The sequence below is a fragment of the Chelonia mydas genome, chromosome 10, assembly GCF_015237465.2.
Source record: "Chelonia mydas isolate rCheMyd1 chromosome 10, rCheMyd1.pri.v2, whole genome shotgun sequence".
NCBI classification, from domain to species: domain Eukaryota; kingdom Metazoa; phylum Chordata; order Testudines; family Cheloniidae; genus Chelonia; species Chelonia mydas.
Window position 1 is genome coordinate 40969445 of NC_051250.2, and position 6000 is coordinate 40975444.

Below are 6000 nucleotides of genomic sequence, written 5' to 3' on the forward strand. Positions count from 1 at the left end.
TCAGCCTCTCCTCATAAATCATATGCCCCAGCCCCCTAATCATTTTCATTGCCCTGCGCTGAATTCTCTCCAATTTGTCCACATCCCTTCTGTAGCGAGGGGACCAAAAATGGACGCAGTACTCCAGGTGTGGCCTCACCAGTGCCGAACAGAGGGGAATAATCACTTCCCTCAATCTGCTGGCAGTTCTCCTACTAATACATCCCAATATGCCATTGGCCTTCTTGGCAACGAGGGCACACTGCTGACTCATATCCAGTTTCTCATCCACTGTAACCCCTAGGTCCTTTTCTGCAGAACTGCTGCTCAGCCAGTCGGTCCCCAGCCTGTAGCGGTGCATGGCATTGTTCCTTCCTAAGTGCAGGACTTTGCACTTGTCCTTGTTGAACCTCAGATTTCTTTTGGCCCAATCCTCCAATTTGTCTAGGTCACTCTGGACCCTATCCCTACCCTCCAGCTTATCTACCTCTCCCCACAGTTTAGTGTCATCTGCAAATTTGCTGAGGGTGCAATTAATCCCATCATCCAGACCATCGATAAGGATGTTGAAGAAAACTGGCCCCAGGACCGACCCCTGGGGCACTCCGCTTGATACCAGCTGCCAACTAGACATCAAGCTGTTGATCACTACCCATTGAGCCCAACAATCTAGCCAGCTTTCTATTCACCTTATAGTCCATTCATCCAATCCATACTTTTTTAACTTGCTGGCAAGAATACTGTGGGAGATTGTATCAAAAGCTTTGCTAAAGTCAAGATATATCACATCCACCGCTTTTCCCATATCCACAGAGCCACTTATCTCGTCATAGAAGGCAATCAGGTTGGTCAGACATGACTTGCCCTTGGTGAATCCATGTTGACCGTTCCTGATCACCTTCCTCTCCTCCAAGTGCTTCAAAATGGATTCCTTGAGGACCTGCTCCATGATTTTGCCGGAGACTGAAGTGAGACCTTTTTTAAAAGATGGGAACTACATTTGCCTTTTTCCAATCATCCAGAACCTCCCCCAGTCACCACGAATTTTCAAAGATAATGGCCAATGGCTCTGCAATCCCATCAGCCAACTCCCTCAGCACCCTTGGATGCATTAGATCTGGACCCCTGGACTTGTGTATGTCCAGCTTTTCTAAATAATCCTTAACCTGTTCTTTCATCACTGAGGGCTGCTCACCTCCTACCCATACTGTGTTTCCCAGTGCAGCAGTCTAGGAGCTGACCTTGTCTGTGAAGACCAAGGCAAAAAAAGTATTGAGTACTTCAGCTTTTTTCATGTCATCTGTCACTATGTTGCCTCCCCATTCAGTAAGGGTCCCACACTTTCCCTGACCACCTTCTTGTTGCTAACATACGCGTAGAAACCCTTCTTATTACTCTTCTCATCCCCTTGCTAGCTGCAACTCCAACTGTGCTTTGGCCTTCCTGATTACACCCCTGCATACTCTAGCAATATTTTTATACTCCTCCCTAGTCATCTGTCCAAATTTCCACTTCTTTTAAGCTTCCTTTTTGAGTTTAAGCTCACTGAAGATTTCAGTGTTAAGCCAAACTGGTTGCCTGCCATATTTGCCATTCTTTCTGCACTTTGGGATGGTTTGTTCCTGCGCCCTTAATAAGGCTTCTTTAAAATACAGCCAGCTCTCCTGGACTCCTTTCCCACTCATATTAGCTTTCCAGGGGATCCTGCCCATCAGTTTCCTAAGGGAGTCCAAGTCTGCTTTTCTGAAGTCCAAGGTCCCTATTTTGCTGCTCTCCTTTCTTCCTTTTGTCAGGTTCCTGAACTCAACCATCTCACGGTCACTACTGCCAAGGTTGCCACCCACTTCTGCTTCCCCTACCAATTCTTCCCTGTTTGTAAGCAGCAGGTCAAGAGGAGCACGGCCCCTAGTCGAGTCCTCCATCACTTGTTCCAGGAAGTTGTCCCCAACACGCTCCAAAAACTTCCTGGATTGTCTATGCATTGCTGTATTACTCTCCCAGCAGATGTCAGGGTGATTGAAGTTCCCCTGTAATGAGGTTGAGACTCACCGGCGCAGCACCTCCTGCTAGAGCCCCTAGTGAGAACTGAGTGAGTTGCTGGGATCAACTGCAAGCAAAACCACCCCTTACAGGAGTGGTTGTTTACTATGCAGAGATACTATCTGTGGAACTCACCCCATACAAATCCTAGATTATGTTAACAATGTAATAAATTGGTGACGAATGCTCTTCCAATTCCAAATATCATATGACAGAAAAACAGGTGGTTTGCATTGGACACAGAATGTTTCTTAGTGTGTCCTACTTCTGCTATGCCCTGGGACCTTGCCTTCGTTGGCATGCTAAAGCTAATGAGGGTAGCTAGTATTGACAAGTGCAAGTGAAGGGCAAATGGCACGTACAAGCCGAGGTCACATGCCACACACATGCCAAGGACTTATGCTCATACACTTCGCAAATATTAGACCGTAGATTAAATGAAGAATGGAAAAGATTTCATTCGTCTTCATCATCATTGTTGCGCTGACAGATGGGAATCAAAGAACATAATCTAGATCAAACTTTTAGCCTAAATTTTTTTTCTTCTGAGCCTTACTCTCCACCATTTCCCACCGGTGTCATTTCAGCTGGAAGCTCCAAAAAACACCAACAGAAAACTGATTGTGAGTCAGACAGGGATTTGTGGCTATGGAAATCTGGATAGACAAAAAAATCATAAATTAATTATTAGTCATTGTTCTTTGTTCTGATTTACTGTGATGAAATTTGTACAAGGCACCATCTTTATGAAGCAAACTCCTGTTTTAAGGAACCACCCCAAGTATTCCCCAATGTACTGAATACAGTTCTGCTTCCCCTTTATGACAAGATGGTCTCCATTAAGCAACTGATTTTTGTAAGTCCGTTGCAAGGTTTCATAATATCTTTATATTCACAGATGGCCCAAAATGTTTGGGAATTGTTAGGAAAAGTAATGGGACTCATCATTGCTGTCATTTCAAGCGAAAACTATCAGATGCTACTCTTTTGGCTAATGATTTGTGTGGCTGCTAGCAAAGTGTGAAGCATGAAACATTGTGAAATAACACTAAAGTATTGACTTGGCCCTGCTTTTTGACAGTCTGCCATGAGGTTGGCACTCATAGAATCATAGAATCATAGAATCATAGAATATCAGGGTTGGAAGGGACCCCAGAAGGTCATCTAGTCCAACCCCCTGCTCAAAGCAGGACCAAGTCCCCGTTAAATCATCCCAGCCAGGGCTTTGTCAAGCCTGACCTTAAAAACCTGTAAGGAAGGAGATTCTACCACCTCCCTAGGTAACGCATTCCAGTGTTTCACCACCCTCTTAGTGAAAAAGTTTTTCCTAATATCCAATCTAAACCTCCCCCATTGCAACTTGAGACCATTACTCCTCGTTCTGTCATCTGCTACCATTGAGAACAGTCTAGAGCCATCCTCTTTGGAACCCCCTTTCAGGTAGTTGAAAGCAGCTATCAAATCCCCCCTCATTCTTCTCTTCTGCAGACTAAACAATCCCAGCTCCCTCAGCCTCTCCTCATAAGTCATGTGCTCTAGACCCCTAATCATTTTTGTTGCCCTTCGCTGGACTCTTTCCAATTTATCCACATCCTTCTTGTAGTGTGGGGCCCAAAACTGGACACAGTACTCCAGATGAGGCCTCACCAGTGTCGAATAGAGGGGAACGATCACGTCCCTCGATCTGCTCGCTATGCCCCTACTTATACATCCCAAAATGCCATTGGCCTTCTTGGCAACAAGGGCACACTGCTGACTCATATCCAGCTTCTCGTCCACTGTCACCCCTAGGTCCTTTTCCGCAGAACTGCTGCCTAGCCATTCGGTCCCTAGTCTGTAGCGGTGCATTGGGTTCTTCCGTCCTAAGTGCAGGACCCTGCACTTATCCTTATTGAACCTCATCAGATTTCTTTTGGCCCAATCCTCCAATTTGTCTAGGTCCTTCTGTATCCTATCCCTCTCCTCCAGCGTATCTACCACTCCTCCCAGTTTAGTATCATCCGCAAATTTGCTGAGAGTGCAATCCACACCATTCTCCAGATCATTTATGAAGATATTGAACAAAACCGGCCCCAGGACCGACCCCTGGGGCACTCCACTTGACACCGGCTGCCAACTAGACATGGAGCCATTGATCACTACCCGTTGAGCCCGACAATCTAGCCAGCTTTCTACCCACCTTATAGTGCATTCATCCAGCCCATACTTCCTTAACTTGCTGACAAGAATGCTGTGGGAGACCGTGTCAAAAGCTTTGCTAAAGTCAAGAAACAATACATCCACTGCTTTCCCTTCATCCACAGAACCAGTAATCTCATCATAAAAGGCGATTAGATTAGTCAGGCATGACCTTCCCTTAGTGAATCCATGCTGACTGTTCCTGATCACTTTCCTCTCCTCTAAGTGCTTCAGGATTGATTCTTTGAGGACCTGCTCCATGATTTTTCCAGGGACTGAGGTGAGGCTGACTGGCTGACTCATGGTTGTGAATCATTCCAGACAGTGTGACAGGAGCTTTATAAAGTAAAATGTTGTAGTTATTATTTTAGGTCCAGATTGTGCTCTTGCCTGAGTGTTCAAAGGAGAGAATGGGCACAAGGGTCCTCTTTTCCCTCTTTACCTCTCTGGGACAGAAACCAGTCATAATGAGAGTCTTTGCACTCCCAAAATTAAAATGAGAAAATTTTACACTCATTTTGTATTCACTTTGCAAAGGTCTAATTGACTACGCAAGGTTCAGAGCAATGAAAAATCAGGCCCAGTAAGCATAAGGACTATGCCAAGGTTATGTTTCCAGTATCAACTACACAAAAATGAGAAGGTTAGTTAAACAGAAATTAAAGGGTACAGTGCCAAAAGTGAAATCTCTGCAAGCTGTGTGGAAACTTTTTAAAGACACCATAATAGAGGCTCAACTTAAATGTATACCCCAAATTAAAAAACATTAGTAAGAGAACCAAAAAAGAGCCACTGTGGCTAAACAACAAAGTAAAAGAAGCAGTGAGAGGCAAAAAGGCATCCTTTAAAAAGTGGAAATTAAATCCTAGTAAGGAAAATAGAAAGGAGCATAAACACTGGCAAATGAAGTGTAAAAATACAATTAGGAGGGTCAAAAAAGAACTTGAGGAACAGTTAGCCAAAGATTCAAAAAGTAATAGCAAAAAAAATTTTAAGTACATCAGAAGCAGGAAGCCTGCTAAACAACCAGTGGGGCCACTGGACAATCGAGGTGCTAAAGGATCACTCAAGGATGATAAGGCCATTGTAGAGAATGTGAGGGAGATTCGCAAACCTGAGCCATTCTTTTCAGGTGACAGATCTGAGGAACAGTCCCAGATTGAGTTATCATTAGAAGAGGTTTTGGAACAAATTGATAAATTAAACCTCAATTAGTCACCAGGACCTAGATGGTATTCACTCAAGAGTTCTGAAGGAACTTAAATGTGAAATTGCAGAACTATTAACTGTAGTCTGTAACCTACCATTTAAATCAGCTTCTGTACCAAATCACTGGAGGATAGCTAATGTGATGCCAATTTTTTAAAAGGGCTCCAGAGGTGATCATGGCAATTACAGGCCTGTAAACCTGACTTCAGTACTGGGCAAACTGGTTGAAATTATAATAAAAAACAATATTGTCAGACATATAGATGAACATAATTTGTTGAGGAAAAGTCAACATGGTTTTAGTGAAGGGAAATCATGCCTCACCAGACTACTAGAATTCTTTGAGGGGGTCAACAAGCATGTGGCCAAGGGGATTCAGTGGATATAGTGTACTTAGATTATCAGAAAGCCTTTGACAAGGTCCCTCACAAAAGTGATTGCCCCACTCCTGGGGAAAAGGGTTAAAAGCAGCCCGGGAGAGGGCTACTGCTGGGGAAAGGATGAGTGGGGAAAGCAGCCTCAGCTGTGGCCATGCCCCAATCAGGGCCCAGCTGGCCCTTATAAAAGAACAGTGGGCCAGGAGCAGAAAGTCTC